Source organism: Triticum aestivum, chromosome 4A (genome assembly GCF_018294505.1).
Source record: "Triticum aestivum cultivar Chinese Spring chromosome 4A, IWGSC CS RefSeq v2.1, whole genome shotgun sequence".
NCBI lineage: Eukaryota > Viridiplantae > Streptophyta > Magnoliopsida > Poales > Poaceae > Triticum > Triticum aestivum.
Window position 1 is genome coordinate 312,583,064 of NC_057803.1, and position 19,973 is coordinate 312,603,036.

Sequence of the window (19,973 nt, forward strand, 5' to 3'; positions counted from 1 at the left end):
TGGAAAATTGACAACAGATCCGTCTCGTTGAAGGAAAGATTCCCACGTCTCCACTCATTTGTCATTGATGACCTGATCACGGTTAGAGATTTTTTTTACCATGACAACTAAGATGGACAACTTACACCTGCCCTTGTTTGTGGAAGGATATGATGAACTGCAATAGCTCCAATATTTACTGGCTCCCATAAATCTGGACCTTGAGGGTAAGGACATTTGGACATGGCCGTCAAAATCTGGATATTTTCTATCAAGGCTCTTTTATGAGCTTAATTTTCATCATTTGGTAGTTGACCCCATTCTTAAGTGGATTTGGAAATGCTCATGTACCCTCAAGATCAAAGTGTTTGGATGGCTCCTTCTAATGGACAGATTAAATACCAGAGACATGATGCAACACTGGCATTGGAATTTGGGTTCCCGAAAGGAATTTGGGTTCCCTTTTTTTCTGAAGTGGTTTTCACTGCCACTTGGAATATTTGGACTCGGAGGAATGATAAGATCTTTTGAAATGAGACACCCAGTTTCAGAGCTTGGAGAAGAAACTTTGTACATGATATCTCCTTGTTAGCTCATAGGATTAAATGTAAATATAAATATAGCTTCCTATATTCGATAGCTTCCCTTCCTTAGGCTTTTGTAAGTATTCCTTCCCCCCTAGCCCCCACCCCCTGATTTGTAAAGTGTACGTTGTTTTGCCTTGAGTTTTAATAAAGGACTGTGAGGCTGCTGCCTTGTAGTATATAGTTTCAAAAAAAATTATAAACACCCTTAGTATACTAAGATACGATTCCATTATCACTAAACTCACATTGGTAAGGAAGGTGTTTCTTAGGGTCTTTAGAACAACAAGTACAATCATATATTTCACATAAATTCCAAGCATAGCACTAAAAACGATGAATTTGATCCAGTAAAAGTTTCCGTTTTTCAGATATGCGGTGTCGCACATAACAAGCATGCTCATCTAAAGATTTGCCCTCAACTAATCTAGTTGGGGTTTCGGCCCGAGCACATAGGGATCGAAGATTATCCATGTAAAAAGCTTCAGTAGTGTGATAGATTTTGAGTGGTTCTTCAACCATTGGTTCAGTAGGTACCACTAATTTTTTTGGTATTTTTCATTTCCTACCCATAACTAAAGATAGAAAACAAGAGCACAAAATAAAAACTACTTAGTGATAAAGCAAACAAGCACACACGAGAATATTCAACCCACGCTATAACTCCCCGGCAACGGCGCCAGAAAAAGGTCTTGATAACCCACAAGTATAGGGGATCAATGGTAGCCTCTTTCGATAAGTAAGAGTGTTGAACCCAACGAGGAGTTAAAGGTAGAACAAATATTCCCTCAAGTTTTATCGACCACCGATACAACTCTACGCATGCTTGACGTTCGCTTTACCTAGAAAAAGTATAAAACTAGAATGTAACACCCATAATGAGGCTATATCTCCCATGTGTCGGGGCACGACTTAGAGGCATAGCCGCATGGTAGGCATGTCACAAGAGGGGTAATCTTTACACATCCCATTTACTGAATAAGAAAGGGATAAAGAGTCAGCTTACAATCGCCACTTCACACGATACATAAATAATCCATACATCATCCAAAGTACAATCAAAGGTCCGACTATGGAACCAAAATAAAGAAAGACAACCCCAAATGCTAGATCACCGATTTTCCCAACTGGGCTCCTCTACTGATCATCCGGAAAAGAAACATAGTAACGGCCCGAATCCTCGTCGAACTCCCACTTGAGTTCGATGGTGTCCCCTGCACTAGCATCATCGGCACCTGCATCTGTTTGGAGGTATCTATGAGTAACGGAGACTCAACAATCTCACACCCGCGAGATCAAGACTATTTAAGATTAAGGGTAGGAAAGGGTAGTGAGGTGGAGCTGCAGCAAGCACTAGCATATATGGTGGCTATCTTACGCAAAAGAGAGCGGGAAGAGAAGCAAAGCACAGTCGAGAAGCTAATAGTGATCAAGAAGTAATCCTGAAGCTACTTACGGTCAAGCATAACTACAGACCGCGTTCTCTTCCCGGACCCCACCGAAAAGAGGCCATCACGGCAACACACGCAGTTGATTCATTTTAATTAAGTTATGTGTCAAGTTCTCTACAACCGGATGTTAACAAATTCCCATCTGCCCATAACCGCGGGCACGGCTTCCGAAAGTTGAAAACCTTGCAGGGGTGTCCCAACTTAGCCCATCACAAGCTCCCACGGTCAATGAAGGATATTCCTTCTCGCGGGAAGACCCGATTAGTCTCGGAATCCCTGTTACAAGACATTTCGACAATGGTAAAACAAGACCAGCAAAGCCACCCTATGTGCCGACAAATCCCGATAGGAGTCGCACATATCTTGTTCTCAGGGCAACACCAGATGAGACTAGCTACGAGTAAAACCAACCCTCAAGTTTCCCCGAGGTGGCCCCGCAGGCAGCTCGGTACGGACCAACACTCAGAGGAGCACTGGCCCGGGGGGGGGGGGGTTTAAAATAAAGATGACCCTTGAGTCTACAGAACCCAAGGGAAGGTATATGATGGTAGGTAGGAAAATGGTAAAATCAAGGTTGGGCCTTGCTGGAGGAGTTTTATTCAAGGTGAACTATCAAGGGGTTCCCATAACACCCAACCGTGTAAGGAACGCAAAATCAAGGAACATAACACCGGTACGACGGAAACTAGGGCAGCAAGAGTGGAACAAAACACCAGGCATAAGGCCGAGCCTTCCACCCTTTACCAAGTATATAGATGCACTAAAGTAAATAAGAGATAATAATGATATCCCAACAATATCCATGTTCCAACATGGAACAAACTTCATCTTCACCCGCAACTAGCAACGCTATAAGAGGGGCTGAGCAAAAGCGGTAACATAGCGAAACAACGGTTTGCTAGGAAAGGTGGGTTAGAGGCTTGACATGGCAATATGGGAGGCATGATATAGCAAGTGGTAGGTAGCACGGCATAGCAATAGAGCGAACAACTAGCAAGCAAAGATAGAAGTGATTTCGAGGCTATGGTCATCTTGCCTACAAAGTTCTCAGAGTTGACGAAAGCTTGATCCTCGTTAGCGTACTCAACAGGTTCCTCGATCACGTACTCGTCTCCCGGCTCTACCCAAAGCAAGAACACAAGCAAAGGACCAACAATCAATCATGGTGCAATGCACAAGCAACATGATGCAAAACATGGCATGATATGCAAGACATGATATGCAATGCATATGCGTGCTCCGGAAGGGAAATATTGATCAAGGCATCAACTTGGCAAACCAAGTGCACCACAGGAAAGATGATATGATTTCGGTCAAAACCGATATAAAGATCACCGGAATCAGATGCACGGTTTGCAAAAGGCAAGCAAAACAAGAATGGCACAATTCTGCGATTAACAGCACGATGCCATCTAGAATGCAACAAGAAACTAAGCTACTGCACTCCAACTTGGCAACAAAGCATATGGATGTGATGTACGCAAGATGCTTGACAAAAAATGAACACTGAGCTATGGCTAAATCACACAAGAGCAGGTTCAAACAAGCATGGCAAAAGTGCAAAAGATGCCAGAAGTAACATCAGGAAGCAATGTTTAGAGCAAGCAAACAACATTCTACAAGTACATATGATAGCAATACAAGGCATTGCATGAATCTACTAAATGCATAGAATAAAAGTCCCTTACTAATCATGAGCCAAAAAGGCACAGAAGATATGATGGCACCCATGTAAACATAGCAAGTTTTATTAACAGTTTTCAGACTTAGCAGAAAACTGAGCATGGCATAAACAGAATTATGTAGGCATCTTTGCAAGCTCAAACCACTCACCACAAGGCATTGCATGACAAGATAAGCATACTAACAATAAGAAGACATGTTCATGAAGCTAACCATGGCAAGAGCAAGTTCATATCATGCATGGAACACTAGCAACAACCATGACCAATTTGATTAACATGTAAACAATCTGCCAGGAACATTTTATAGCAAACGTAGAGCAAGATTAAGACATGCTAGGGCACTCGATAATTGCAACAGGGGCATGGATGGATATAGAATAACCATATGTTCAAAATACCCTTACTGAAGATACTCAAAACAAACATGGATCTCATCGTAGCATCATGTTTACTGGCATCAAAATGACAGCAGGCACAAGACTTTGCAAAATCCTAAGCCCCTGAAATCAGCAATATCACGAAGTCTACTTTGCATGCTTGTGCTAGTCACCACATAGATCACAAAAATACATGGCAAGCACCCCTGTAAAGATGGCATGCATAGTTCAAAACACATGTAGAGATCATGCCCATATGAAGCACACATCAAATGTCGAAAAAATGACAAAACATCATAATCTGATAAGTAGCAGCAGTAAACATTTTATAGCACTCTTGCATCAATGATTTTGGCATCAAGATGGACTCAAACAAGCATGCCATAATGGAATGAAATGAAGAGCATCTCCCAATGAAGATGTTGATATATCATGCACATGAAACAGAGCTACGGTCATGGAGTTATCATGCAATAATAGAGGCATAAAAAATGATGCAGGGAAAGACAGAGGAAAAAAACGACCTCCTAGATCTAGGGTTCTTCGTGGCGCGTGAACCGAGGCCGGATCCGAGCTCTCGCCGGAGTTCACCATGGCGGCCGGAGCTGGAGCTCACTGGAGGAGAGGAGGAAGGGGTTCCCATGGTGCGGACGGCGGCGAGCGCGGGCGGCGGTCGACGAGGAGCGGTGGCCGGAGTTGGAGAGGTGGGCGAGTGGCGGCTCGGGTGGCATGGGACGCCGGTGAGGATGGTGCGGGGCGACTGGGAAGCCGGTGGCGAGGTGACGTGGCAGCGGGGACGCGGGCAGGCGGGGGCACTCGAGCGGCGGTGCGATGGGCTCGGGGGGGGGGGGGGGGGGGGGGATCACCGGGCCTCACCGGGCCGGCAGCGGTGGGAGGCGGACATGACATGTGGCGCGCCCGGAGTGGCTGAGGGAGAGGCGGATGCGTCTGGTCGGCGCGGAGGGGATGGATGTAGGGTTTGACTACGTGAAAAATCAGGGAGGGGCACCTATTTATAGGTAGGAGGAGGTAGGAGTCTCCAAATGGAATGTAGTTTTCGCCCACACGATCGAGATCCGACGATGGAGGACATGGGAGTGGTTTAGATGGGTTATTGGGCTGTTTTGGAGGGGTGTTGGGCTGCAACACACAAGAGGCTTTCGCGGTTACCCGGATAACCGTTAGAGCATCAAACGGTCTCCAAATGGCATGAAATTTGACAGGCGGTCTACCGGTGGTGTACCAAGGCCGCTTGGCAAATATCGGTTCATTGCGAGAATTTTTAACACTCGCTCATGAAAAGAGATGAAAGGGGTGCGCCAGTGCACGTAGGAGTGTCAGATTGCAAAACGGACAACGGGGAAGATGCTCGGATGCATGAGACGAACACGTATGAAACTGCGATGCACATGATGAAATGCTATGAAATGCATGACATGAAAAAAAGCAAAACAAAGACAAAAACCCAACCACGAAGGGAAATCTCATAACTTAAAGCCAGAAATGGCAAGAGTCGGAGTTACAAATATGGCAAGTTACATCCGGGGTGTTACATAGAAGTACTTTGTAGGTGTAATGGGATAGGTTTGCAAGAATATAAAGAGCACATAAATAAAAACTAGGGGTGTTTTAGGTAAAGAAGCAATAAAGTTAGTATAGCGAGTGTGGAAAAGTGGTGGTAGGAGTTGCGAAATTGTCCCTAAGGAATTGACTACTTTACTCGAGGATAGCAAGTTTTATGTGGGAGAGGCCATCTAGCATGTCATCCCTGACTTGGAATTCTATGCACTTATGATTGGAACTATTAGCAAGCATCCACAACTAGTAATGTTCATTAATGTAAAACCCAACCATAGCATTAAGATATATTGGTCCCCCTTCAATCCCGTATGCATCAATTTCTATACTAGGTTGACGCTTCTGTCACTCTTGCCCTCCAATACATAGTCCTATCAACATGCAACTAACCCTATGGTGTGATCCACGCACACGCTCATATGATGGGCACCAAAGGACAGCGACATAACCACAAGCAAATTAAACCAATCATAGGATGGCAACACATCATTGGATAATAATATGAAGCATAAAGCACCATGTTCAAGTAGAAGGTACAATGGGTTGCGGGCGAGTGGACAGCTGTAGATAGATAGGGGAAGGTGATAAAGATGTTGGTGAAGATGATGGAGGTGTTGGTGTAGATCGCTGTCACACGATGAAGGCCTTGGCGGCGTTTCAGCGCCACCGGTACAGAGCGGGAGAGAGCCCCCCTTCTTGTTCTTCTTCCTTGACCTTCTCCCTAGATGGGAGAAGGGTTTCCCTTCTAGTCCTTGGCTTCCATGGCGGCGTAGGGGCAAGAGCCCCTCCGAGATTGGATCTGTCTCTCTGTCTCTCTCTGTTTCTGCATTCCAGATTCTGGCCTTTCACTGTTTCTTATATTCCCGGAGATCCGTAACTTCGATTGGGATGAAATTTTAACACGATTTGTATCTGGATATTGGATTTCTTGCGGCGAAAGAAGGGCACCAACCGCCTTACGGGGTGGCCACGAGGGTCAGGGGGCCCGCCCCCTGCCTCGTGGCCCCGTCGGACATCGTCTCACGTTGATTCTTCTTCCCAAAAATGACATATATTCCAAAAAAATCTTCGTAAGTTTTTATCCCGTTTGGACTCTGTTTGATATGGATTTTCTGTGAAACAAAAAACATGCAACAAACATAAACTGGCACTGGGCACTGGAGCAATATGTTAGTCCCAAAAATAGTCTAAAAAGTTGCAAAAAGTATATGAAAGTTGTATAATATTGGCGTGGAACAATAAAAAATTATAGATACGACGGAGACGTATCGACCAATAATGTGTTGGCCATGAATGGATTCCTCATAGTTCGTGTTAGGTCCGCTCACCGTCACATGTCGCTCAACCAAAGCTCGAGATCATGCGTTGTTAGGATTCCCTCCCACATGCTCGAATTGCTGGGTTCAACCTACATCGTACCCTGCGTATCTCCTCCTTAACTACCTTGCCTTCATGGTTGTTGTCTATATAGAGAGGTAGGCACAACATCTAAATTGTACATTATTATATATTGAAAACACACATCACCCCTTCCCAAGGTATGTCATTTTGGGCCGCATGCAAGAGGTGCTGGTTTTGTGGTTCCTCTCGTGTGATTTTTATGATGGTTCAATCTATTGGCCCAAGCGGTTTATCGACAACAACAGTTGTTGTTTGTCCAAACAATATATTCATTGGTCCATCTTATGGTAGGTCATGGTGACATGCATGTATGACCAAAGTATCATTACGTTCATCCGCCCATCTGACACGAAGTGGGAGGTGGTGGGCTAAGCATCCTAGCAAGCTACAACGTTTTGTCAATATAGATATATCCAAGGGTGCTTTCGGGTTTGCGAGGCAGGTGCCACCAAAGTTAGCATTGTGTATTTAAAGTTTTAAACATCACACCCAATATTCCTACATATATTTGGCCACTTCCAGGTGGTTCTTGACTTCTGGCCCTCTCATCGATCTTCGACGACGTGCCCAACCGTGGGCCCGCGCGGCCAAAGTTGTGCATTGGAATTTTGAACATCACATACCACCTTTTTCACTCATATATATTTGGGCCACATGCTAGTGTGGCTGTCTTCTGACCCTCTCTAATGTTTTTTTGCTACAAAGACTCTGATGACGCTCAACGGACACGGGTATAATATCTTAACTGTGTGTGATGCAAGTGCACTGTGAATCACGGCAACTGTGGAAGCACGAGTGAAGGTGGAGGTACTGGCTCAACCGTGTGCGATGCAAGTGCGTTGGAAAATCACCATGACTGTGGAAGCGTGAGTAAAGGGTGGAGGTACTGGCTTAACGATGTGTGATGCAAGTGCGTTGTAAAGTCACCACCTGCGCAAGCTAAATGCAGGTAAGTTTATTTGGAAATTAGGACGAACCGTGTGTGATAGACGAGCTAGCTAGAACTATAAAAATAAATTACCCGCCTTGAGCGTTGCAAAAATCGGCGGTTCTGCCACTTTTCCTGGGCACTCCCGCCCCGCATCAATTCCTTTACCCAAATTTTAGTATCTGACGTACTTCAACCGTCCCCCACACTCCTCTAGCACTGACCTTATAGTAAAATTGCAGTAGCCGAGGGATTTGAACCGTCGCCCTCCCTCGTCCACCACCATCTCCACCCACCATTACTAAAAAAATTAGTAGCCACGGCGTAACCTCAAATACCCCACTCCATAGTCCCCCACTCCGCATCTCCCCCCTCGAACCCTAGCTCGTCGCCGCCAACCCCTGATGATCTGCCCATTCATCCTAGCTTAGATAATAAAGTTTAGGTTACCCAGCGATTCCCATACCGTCGCCCCACTACCCTGAGTTTTTAGATAAGTCATGTGGTGTCCCTCCCCTCCAGATCCACATCCCCTGCTCCAGAATGTCGTAGCCTAAGCTCGACCACGTATCCCGGGGAGCCCGACGAGCGTTCGACCAAGAAGAGGTTTATCATGGCCTCTCCGGCGGACGTTGGCGAGGTGGCCGCTGTTCTCCCCAACCTGTCGATCTCGGAGCAACATGTCGCCGCGGAAGCCGGCAAAGACATTGACTACGTTTCCATGCCCAAGGCTTTATGTTGGTGGGCGAGCGTATTACTATAACTCGGGAAAGCTGGCTACGACATCAAGCTTGTCGACAGCGACGGCTTCATGCGGGCCATGTCACACGTTAAGTGGTCCATCCCCAACCCCTTTGGTTCAACCGCCGTCGATCCCTTCAATGACCCTGCTGCTAATTTCCTCCGCCAAGCGATCAAGGATTTGTGATCCTTATACGCCATTGACCCCATTTTGTTCTATGACGGCGGTTTGGGATCCTCAATTTCCAAGTTAGATCTCATCAACCATGACCACGACCATGAGGAGGGCACCCGCGAAGGTTCTTCCAAGGTGAAAAGCCCATCTATGACAACAAAGAGCGCACCATGGGTCTGTGCTCTTCGAACTGGAAGGATCCCGTCCATGAAATGTGAGGTAACATCCTTTCAGCAAATCCTACCTTCTCTAGCTAGCCAACCCAAAACCTTCGTTGTAGTAGCATTTGCCATGCGGTGCTTTAACTGTGTCGTGTTTAATTATTTCAGTTATGCAAAAATGTATTGTTCAATAGGGCTATGTGATGTTTAAGTATGAATTGTCCACTTCAGTTTCACGAATGACTATATTTGGTTGTTTATAGTGAGTAGATGCCTTGTTTATCTGTATTTTTTTGCTAGGTTGGTTGCAGTGAGCTTTTCCAGTTATCGAGCAGATGCCTTGTTTATATGTATTTGGTTCTTAGTTTGGTTGCAGTGAGCATTTGTCTAGTTATCAAGCAGATGCCTTGTTTATCTGTATTTGGTTGTTAGGTTTCTTTTTTTAGTATTTGTCCATATTTCAAGCAGATGCCTTGTTTATCTGTATCTGCTTGTTAGTTGGTTGAAGTGAGACTCTGTCCTATTTTCAATGGCTATTTTTGGTTGTTATACTAATCATTTATGGCTTATTTATTTCAGTCATTCACAATGTGTTGTTCATTATGTGCAAGTCAAAACCGTGCCGCTCGACTGCATCAATACCAGTTTGAATGTCTATATTTGGTTACAGTTATGCCTGGTGTAGTTAACACATGCCGTTTATTTCAGTTTTACACATTTATCCAATGTGATTTCTAAGCATTACCTACGTTCTATTCATTTTCAACAATACCAGTTTGAATTGCAATATTTGATGGCTGTGTTGAATGTCAAAGGATAGGTAATATCCTTAAGCCTCAAGAAATGCCTATGAATTATAAATTTGCTATTGAACCATTTGATGTTTGGGGATTTGATTATATGGGACCATTTCCTTCCTCTAATGGGTATACACATATTTTGGTTGCTGTTGATTATGTTACTAAATGGGTAGAAGCTATTCCAACTAGTTGTGCCGATCACAACACCTCTATTAAAATGCTTAAGGAAGTTATTTTCCCTAGGTTTGGAGTCCCTAGATATTTAATGACTGATGGTGGTTCATACTTTATTCATGGTGCCTTCCGTAAAATGCTTGCGAAGTATGATGTTAACTATAGAATTTCATCACTCTATCTTCGTCAGTCTAGTGGTTAAGTCGAACTTAGCAATAGAGAAATAAAATTTATATTGCAAAAGACTGTTAATAGGTCCAGGAAGAATTGGTCTAAGAAATTAGATGATGCACTTTGGGCTTACAGAACAACATATAAAAACCTATGGGTTTGTCTCCTCATAAAATGGTTTATGGAAAAGCTTGTCATTTGCCTCTTGAGTTAGAACATAAAGCATATTAGGCCATCAAAGAGCTCAACTATGATTTCAATCTTGCTGGTGAAAAGAGGTTATTTGATATTAGCTCATTAGAGAACCCAAGCTTATGAAAATGAAAAATTATTCAAAGAAAAAGTTAAAAGATGGCATGACAAAAGAATTCAAAAGCGTGAGTTTAAAGTCAGAGAATATGTTCTTTTATACAACTCTCGTTTCCGATTCTTTGCACGAAAACTCCTCTCAAAATGGGAAGGCCCATACATCATCGAGGAGGTTTACCGGTCTGGACCCATCAAAATAAATAATTCTGAAGGTACTAACCTGAAGGTTGTCAATGGGCAACGAATAAAGCATTATATCTCAGGTATGCCCATTAATGTTGAAAGTAGTATTATCCAAACTATGACACCGGAAGAACACATAAAAAAGTCCTTTCGGAACACTCCCAAATCATGAAAATAAAGAGGTACGTGATACGGTAAGTAAACGGACTCCGAAAAATCAGCAAAAAAACTTTTTATCACTTTTGGAATATTTAAGAATTTTGGGAATAAAGAAACTTCCAGGAAGCGTCCCCTGGTGGGCACAAGACACCAGGGTGCAGTAGGCTTGCCTGGCGCACCCAGGTGGGTTGTGCCCACCTGGGACACCTTCCGTACTCCGTTTTTCTACCATATACTTGTCCTCCAAGATAAAAAAATCTATATATATATATACTTCCCGAACCTATTGATCACCGTATTGTGGAGAAATCCTCTGTTCACTTTTCTTGATGTTTTCTGCGTAGACCTGAAAATATGTCTTCCCAATACTCTGAGGGAGAGAGCTATGTTGCTAATCTTGTCACAAACCCCATGTCCTATGGGGATGAGGGGCACTATAGCTGGACCTCTGAAGAAGATGAAGATGAATCGGTTCCTCCCCGGTTCAAAATCGAGAGGATGGGGCATTATGCAAGAGGATAATAAAACTCGAGATAGATAATGACGAGTTGAGAATAGATAATTTAATTCTCCGACGGAAACTGGAGGAAGCAAAGGGCAAACCCTCCACCTTTTCACCACCACCACTGCCATGGAAATTCGAGGACATGATCTCTTCTTCATCACCACCATCATCATTTTCACCACCAAAAGAGAATTGAGTATCGGGTATGGGCACTCCCCTTGGCTTCCGCCAAGCCTGGGGGAGGTGCCCCGGTATCGTATCATCCCACTACCATTTTGCTTTTACTTATTTTAGTTCGATCTTCTGCTTTAGATGAATAAAAGTTTAGTTCGATCCTTTCTTCTTTGAGAGTTTGCTTAGTGATCTATCCTTGTAATTGTGTGCAAGTTATATAATAAAGTTTAGTGTGAGTTTTTTCTTTCTTTACTGTCATGTTGCAAATAAAAGAAAAGAACAATAAAATGGAAATAAATAACAGAAAGGCAATAAATAAAGAAAATATTATATACTAGTCCTATGGTAGGTGATGGCACCACATAAGGAAAAGTATAAGTAGAAAATTTTATTAGAGATTGACAAACATAGCATTAGTCAATGGTGCAACTCATGAAAGAATTAATAAGGGAAGAGAAGATTCACATATAAATATACTATCCTACAAATCTTTTGTGATTGTGAGCCCTCATATGCCAAAATTGTTGACGTTTGACAAGGAAGACAACCTAATGATTTATGTTTGTTCATATTCACATAGAAGTCATATTGTCATGGATCATTTAACATGTGGTGCTTGCCCCCTATCTTTGTCAGCCAAAAATTCCGCACTAAGTAGAGATACTACTTGTGCATCCAAAAACCCTTAAACCCAAATCTCATTTTCAAGAGTCCACCATACCGACCTAGGGATTGAGCAAGATCCCTCAAGTAAGTTGTCATCGGTGGTAAAAGGCAATACAAATTGCTTCTAAAAGTGTGAGATCATTTAGTGTAAGATAAAATTGAGCGTTGGACGAACTTGTGATGGTGAAGAATAAAAGCGACATACTGCATAATAAAGGTCGATATCACAAGGGGCAATGTAACGTGACGCTCTTTTGCACTAAGGGATTGAGAATACAAACAAATAAGCACATGGCAACCTCTGCTTCCCTCTGCGAAGGGCCTATCTTTTACTTTTACGTATTTACTTTTATGCAAGACTCAAAGTTTTTCTCTCTATTCCTTTTATTTTTCTCCTTTGGCAAGCATCATGTGGTGAGGAAAGGTCTAGGCACATATGTCCAGTAGAATATGGGTGGCATGAGTAATTATTGTTGACATCACCCTTGAGGTGAGTATGTTGGGAGGCGAAACGATAAACCCCTTTCTTTCTACGTGTCCTGTTGAAACGTTTTGCTCATGGGTACCAGTTGAGTGTTAGTAATAATAGAAGACTATATGATGGTTGAGTATGTGGACTTGCCTAAAGGCTCCGACACGTGACCCTTCCTGAAAAGATGATGAATTGTAGTTGCAAAGTTGACTGAGAACATAGTTGGTTGGTTTCTAATAGATTTTTTGATTTATACTTTGATTGTGTGATGAACTATTACTTATTCATGAGAAGTATATGATAAAAGTTCTATGATAAAAGTCCTATGTTTAATTTTGTTGCTGTTAACATAATCAACATGATGCTTCTATGTATGTATTTTGTTTTTATCGACACCTCTCTCTCAAAGCATGTGGACATGTTTTTCGATTTCGGTTTTCACTTGAGGACAAGCGAGGTCTAAGCTTGGGGAAGTTGATACGTCCACTTTTCATCATGTTTTCTTACTTTTATTACAATGTTTTATCCATAATAATGCTTACTGGATTAATTCTATTGCCTTTTCTCTCATAATTTGCAAGGTACACACCAAGAGGGAGAATTCTGGCAGCTGGAAATCTTGACCTAGAAAAGCTACGTCAGGCCACCTATTCTGCACAACTCCAAACAAGCTAAAACTTCACGGAGATTTTTTATTGATTATTTAAGAATTATTGGAGCAAATAACTTCTAGAGGGGGCCCAGCAGGTGGGCACAACCCACCAGGGCGAGCCTAATGGGTTGTGCCCTCCTCGGCCCACCTCCGGTGCCCATATTTTGGTATATAAGTCATTTTCACCTAGAAAAAAGGAGAGGACTTTCGGGACGGAGCTCCGCCGTCTCAAGGCGTAACTTGGGTAGGAGCACTTTTGCCCTCCGGCAGAGTGATTCCGCCGGGGGAACTTCCCTTCTGGAGGGGGAAATCATCGTCATCCTCATCACCACCAACTCTCCCGTCTTGGGGAGGGCAATCTCCACCAACATCTTCAACAGAACCATATCATGTCAAACCCTAGTTCATCTCTTGTGTTCAATCTTGTTACCGGAACTATAGATTGGTACTTGTGGGTGACTAGTAGTGTTGATTACATGTTGTTGTTGATTACTATATGGTTTATTTGGTGGAAGATTATATGTTCAGATCCAATATGCTATTTAATACCCCTCTGATCATGAGCATGTTTATCATTTTTGAGTAGTTACCTTTGTTCTTGAGTTCATGGGAGAAATCATGTTGCAAGTAATCATGTGAATTTGATATGTGTTTGATATTTTGATAGTATGTATGTTGTGATTCCCTTAGTGGTGTCATGTGAACGTCGACTACATGACACTTCACCATATTTGGGCATAAGGGAATGCATTGTGGAGTAGCAATTAGATGATGGGTTGCGAGAGTGACAGAAGCTTAAACCCCAGTTTATGCGCTATTTCGTAAGGGACCGATTGGATCCAAAAGTTTAATGTTATGGTTAGAATTTATTCTTAATGCTTTTCTCATAGTTGTGGATGCTTGTGGGAGGGTTAATCATAAGTAGGAGGTTTGTTCAAGTAAGAACAACACCTAAGCACCGGTCCACCTACATATCAAATTATCAAAGTAGCGAACACAAATTAAACCAACATGGTGAAAGTGACTAGATGAAATTCATGTGTACCCTCAAGAACGCTTCGCTTATCATAAGATACCATTTTGGCCTATCCTTTGCCTCAAAAGGATTGGCCTACCTTGCTGCACTTTTGTTACTACTATCGTTACTTGCTCGTTAAAAATTATCTTGCTATGAAACTACTCCGCTACGTACAATTTCAGCACTTGCAGACATTACCTTACTGAAAACTACTTGTCATTTCCTTCTTCTCCTCATTGGGTTCGACACTCTTACCTATCAAAAAGAGCTACAATTGACCCCCTATACTTGTGGGTCGTCAATGAGGTAGAACAAAAGAAACGGGCAGCCATATCAATGTGTGTGCGATATACGACATACAGTTCACTCCGATGAACTGTTTGCTATTAGGGAGTGCAACCGGAACAGTTTTCCAGATCAAGGTGTGTGTGATATACGGCATACGGTGCACTCGGACGAACTGTTTTTGATTAGGGAACACAACAAAAACGGTTCAATTAAACAAGATGTGTGTGATATGTGGCAAACAGCCGAATCGGATGAACTGTTTGCGATGAGAAATTACAACACAGATGGTCAATACAGTTAGTTCGTGTGTGATTCTGTGTGTACAAATAACTTTGGAAAATGCAAACTAGTTGCTTGTGGTGGCTAGGAGTATCGCACATGATGCGTCTGTGAGTACTCGTGTGTGATGATTAGTAAGTCACACATACGTTTCCTTATGTTAACACTTGTGTGATAAATAACACGTGGCACCGGATACAGTATTAGGGTTGTGTGTGTGCTCCACTTAGTCTCCCCGCGCACTAGCAAATGCTTCTCACGCTCCACATGGGTGAATTGTAAAATCGACGCCTCTTCCATCATCGGTTTCCCGCCACCAGCTAATGGCTTGCTGCATATAACCCAGGCGGCAATGCACCGTCGCGACACTCTGCGTAGATCTAGTCCTCACCCATCTACCATTAGTTATTCCAAGCATGCTAGGCAACGACCAAAGCTTCGACGTCGATGCCTACCTGCGTTACATCTTCGGTGAGGTGAATGAGCCGGAGCAGGTCAGGAAGCAAGAGCTTCATTGGCCGGTGTAGGCACCATGGCCCATCGGCAGTGATATCGGCGTGGCAGTCCTTGGGCGCACAATCAACATATTGTTGAGGAGGTGTGATGAGCAGTTTGCCATTGTCCGTGCAAAAGATCTAGAGCCGCTCAGCGGCATGATCGACGACCCACCCAAAGAGCTGCCGTCACCAGTGCTCATCGAGAGCCTGATGCCCCGCAAGGAATGGGCAAAGGACCTCTACGATTCAGTCAAGACACAGACAGCCTGCGACTTCATCATTGCCCTCGACGACCGTGTCAACCTTGATCCCGATGATGTGGTGGCCTGCCTCGAGCGCATCCTTGGTAGAGTTGACGTCCCTGACGAAGTAGAACATCGCCAACGTGATATCTTGAGGATGCAGGTGATGGACGGAATTTTCTACCAGGCCAGAGACATGGAAATGGAGTGGTTCCGTGAATATATGATCCACACGATTTCACGCTATCAAGCTTTTCTCTGGAAGAGGCCCAGCAGCCCCAAGAGCCTCCCAGCGCCAGCAGCTCTATAGGCGGAGGCGGGTCAGGACACTTGGAGTGAATGGCCGTAAGGGTGCTATGTTGATCATGGAGTCCGGGAAGTCCTTCATCGGAAGGCCGCCATCTCAACATTTAGCCTATATTTTATTATAATTGTGTGCATATGTAGGTCGTGAGTGTTCTGGGCCTTGCCGCATGTGGCATTTTAAATTATCCTGAATATGTAAGACAATTATTAACTATTGCCATTGTAAATTTTCCTCAATGGAGAGCAGAGCGCGCGCAGGGCCGCCAAAGCGGAGCGCGCCGCGGCCGCCCCAATGGCGAGCGAAACGCGCGGACAGACGCGAGCAGAGCACGCAACAACCACCTCAACGGCGAGCAACCATGTGGTCAACCTTCTTCCATAAATAAATTTTGACCTTGTTTCTCGTCACATTGCAGATTACAATGCAATAAGTAATTGCAAATATGTTCATACCTATCAAACTAATATGTCTTCAGCACCGGGCTATAAAAAGTACCCACTCGAAAATTACTTCACAGTTCCTCTCCTCATCACCCACAAAACTAGTCTTTCCTGTCAAGTCATTCCGCCTTTACCAGTAGGAGGAGTTTCAGGTGGACATATAACCAGGCAGTAAAGAACAACACCGCAGAAGCACTAGAGAGGTCCCTCCACGAAGCCGCAGCCGCAGCAGAGATGTTCCAGCACGCCACAGAGCCCTCGAACGAGCTCTCACGGGCACGCGAGGGGCTCTCACAAGCGCACTCGCCGCGTCGGCCATCGCGACGAGCTGGCGTTCTAGAAGTCCTTGGCCGGCGACGACGACATTCTCGCTGGCGTCATTAAGAAGTAGGAGCTAGTCAATAGCTTGATGAAGCTGCTCGAGATCAGCGATGCCTCGGTTGACAAGGCGATGGCCTCGTCGAGCAACTCATGGGTGACAATATGAAGCTCCTCAAGGCGCTCGCTGAGAAGGAGGAGGCCAGCGGCTGGAAGATGTTGCATCAGCAGAGCAGTGCCTCGGGGATGACGCTGACAACGGTCGTCGAGGAACTGATGGGTGACTTGAGGAAGCTCCGGATCGAGCGCTAGCAGGAGGTGGAGGAATCCGTGGCTGGTTTCAAGCAAAGTCGTGAGGAATTGAAGGGAGCTGGAGGATGTCGTCGCCCGACGATCCATCGACGAGTAGAGATCGTAGCAAGCTAGATCGTTGTGTGTGATTTCCTTCTTCTCTTGCCCCCATGTCTTCCGGGCTTTGCCGCATTTGGCATTTTCAATTATTCAGAATATGTAAGACAATTATTATCTACGCCATTGTAAATTTGTCGTCGTATTATCCATTGCCATTTTATTTTTGTCGTATTATCCGTTGCCCTATGTGGTAATTTAAATTAGGCCGGAATACGAGTTGAAAATACGAACAAAGAAAATGCTGCCATGGTATCACAAGCAAACACCCTCCATCCACGTGCTTTAATTAACCCATTAATGGATAAGTTGGGAGCGAGGCGAGCGACGACTGGTGCATGCAGGTCAAAGCGCTCGCTTCCCGGTGAGCATGGGCGGCCTTGCTGCTCGCACGTGTCCTGTCGAGCCTGCGAGGTGGATAGGATGCACTTGTCTCATCCAGCCTGCGTGGTGGACTGCTCACGCGCGTCCCATCGAGCCTGCACGGTGGACTTCTCGTGCTCATCCCGTCTAATCAAACAGTTGCACGCACGCCACTGAGTATGGTTAAATTTTGACACGGTTCATATAATTTAATCGTTTGCGATATTAATGTGTGAGCTATTTGTTTCAAAAAGGACTTCTTTGGAAATTAATGTGTGCGCCTTGTCTCAAACTGGATGATTTTTTTACCATGCCATATATGTTCCATGTCATGAAACCATGCCAAGTTTCATGTTTTTTGGGTGAGTTTTTGATTTATTGGGATTTAAAAACCGAGGTTCTCAATGTTTCAGGACGACGAGAAGTTTGTAATTCATTCCCATTCCTTAAATCACACCTAAACATGCACCCAATGACACATGTATGATTTCCCACCCATTTTGCTTCACTGGAGCATGTGCTTGTAGTTAAAATTTGAATTATGCACTACATTAAATGCCTAGAAAACTTAATTAATATATACAATGGCCAAACGAACCCTGAACGGTTTCAAATTTCAGCACGACACTCCTGTTATTCTATGTTGCCTATAGAAAACAAAGTTCAAGGAACCCTGAATAAGGCCAAACGAAACCTGAATGCCTAGGAAACTCAATCTATGTTGCTAGAGCATGTATTTGTAGTTCAGATTTGAATTATGGACATTAAATGCCTAGGAAACTTAATTAGTGTATAAAAAGGCCAAACGAACCCTGAATAAGTTTAAATTTCAACACGGATATCCTGTCATTCCATGTTGCCCGTAGAAGAAAATACAAGGTGAAAAGAGGTAGTGATTACGTTTCGCCCACAAGGGGAACATGTTTCCCTATTGGAACCACGAGGCTTCTTTGAGAGAAGCTCTGGTTTGTAATAAAGCTTGGCCCAAATTGGACAATGTTTTACCATGACATATATGTGCCATGACGTGACACCATGCCAACTTTCACGACTTTTCTAGTAAGTTTAGGATTTATGGGGATTTAAAAACCAAGATTCCAAATGTTTGAGGACGAGCGAGGATGCCGGTATGGTTGTAATTCGTTCACATTCCTGGCATGGGACCTAAACATGCACCCAAGGACACATGTCTAATATTTCTAGCCATTTTGGTGAACTGGAGCATGTATTTGAAGTTCATATTTGAATTATGGACATTAAATGCCTAGGAAACTCAATTAGTGTATAAAAAGGCCAAACGGACCCTGAATAAGTTTAAATTTCAGCACGGATATCCTGTCGTTCCATGTTGCCCGTAGAAGAAAATACAAGGCAAAAGGAGGCAGTCATTACGTTTCGCCAACAAGGGGGCATGTTTCCCTATCGGAACCACGAGGCTTCTTTGAGAGAAGCTCTAGTTTGTAAGAGGCTTGCAATAAACGTTGCGCCAAAATGGACGAAAAAAATTCCTCGACATATATGCGCCATGTCGTGACACCATGCCAGGTTTCATGATTTTTGGGTGAGTTTTGGATTTATGGGGGTGTAAAAACCGAGATTCTTCTCACGGAATGTTTTCAAATAGCACATGGTTCACTCACGAAAGGCATGTTCCTACCAAACCGTGGCCGATGCCCCCCTCCCCCTGCTGAGCGCGCGATGTGAGTCATGCGTTCTGATTGGCCAGAACCCAAACCCCACGGATCGTACGTGTGCACCGCTGGATGCTCGCAGATCGAACAGCAACCCTCAGCCCTTTCGACAGCACATGCATTTCATGGGTAGGCACTGTGCGCATTCGTCATACTAGCTCAGGCTTCCTTCTCTAGTATGTTTTTTAAACAGGCTACCGTTTCCCACCACTCCTCTCATCGGTTTCCCGCCTCTTCTCCCATCGTTTTTCCGCTACTAGTGTCAGTGTTCATTGAAGGCTAGCAGCGACACAACAGCCATAGAAATATCGCACATAGTTTCTAAAAGCACGAATGTGTGTGATAGGAAGGAGTAGGTCCCATAGGGTGACCAACGTGAAACACCTTAATGGCAAGGAGGCAATTCCTATCAGTAAGGGGCGGCTTCCCATCTGCTAGCCTAGTCGAATAGAATGCGGAAGTTAAGCATGCTTGGGCTGGAGTAGTCCAAGGGTGGATGACCCGGTGGGAAGTTGCATATCTCAAGCTTCATTTAAATGCCATGACACGGTCATTATAGATATAAATATCTCTATAGTGACCTATCATGGCAATTATATAAACCTTGGGATCCTTGTTTTGCTAATTTGTAGACTATGTTTTTATTAGTTATTTTTTGCTCTAAAAATTAAAGAATGATTGACTTGACCTATCATGGCGACTATATAAACCTTTTTCAGGCCGCATGCAGGGTATAGGGGGTAGGGTGTTCTTATCAATCATGTTTCCCTTGTGCGGATTATAGATGCTGCACGTAT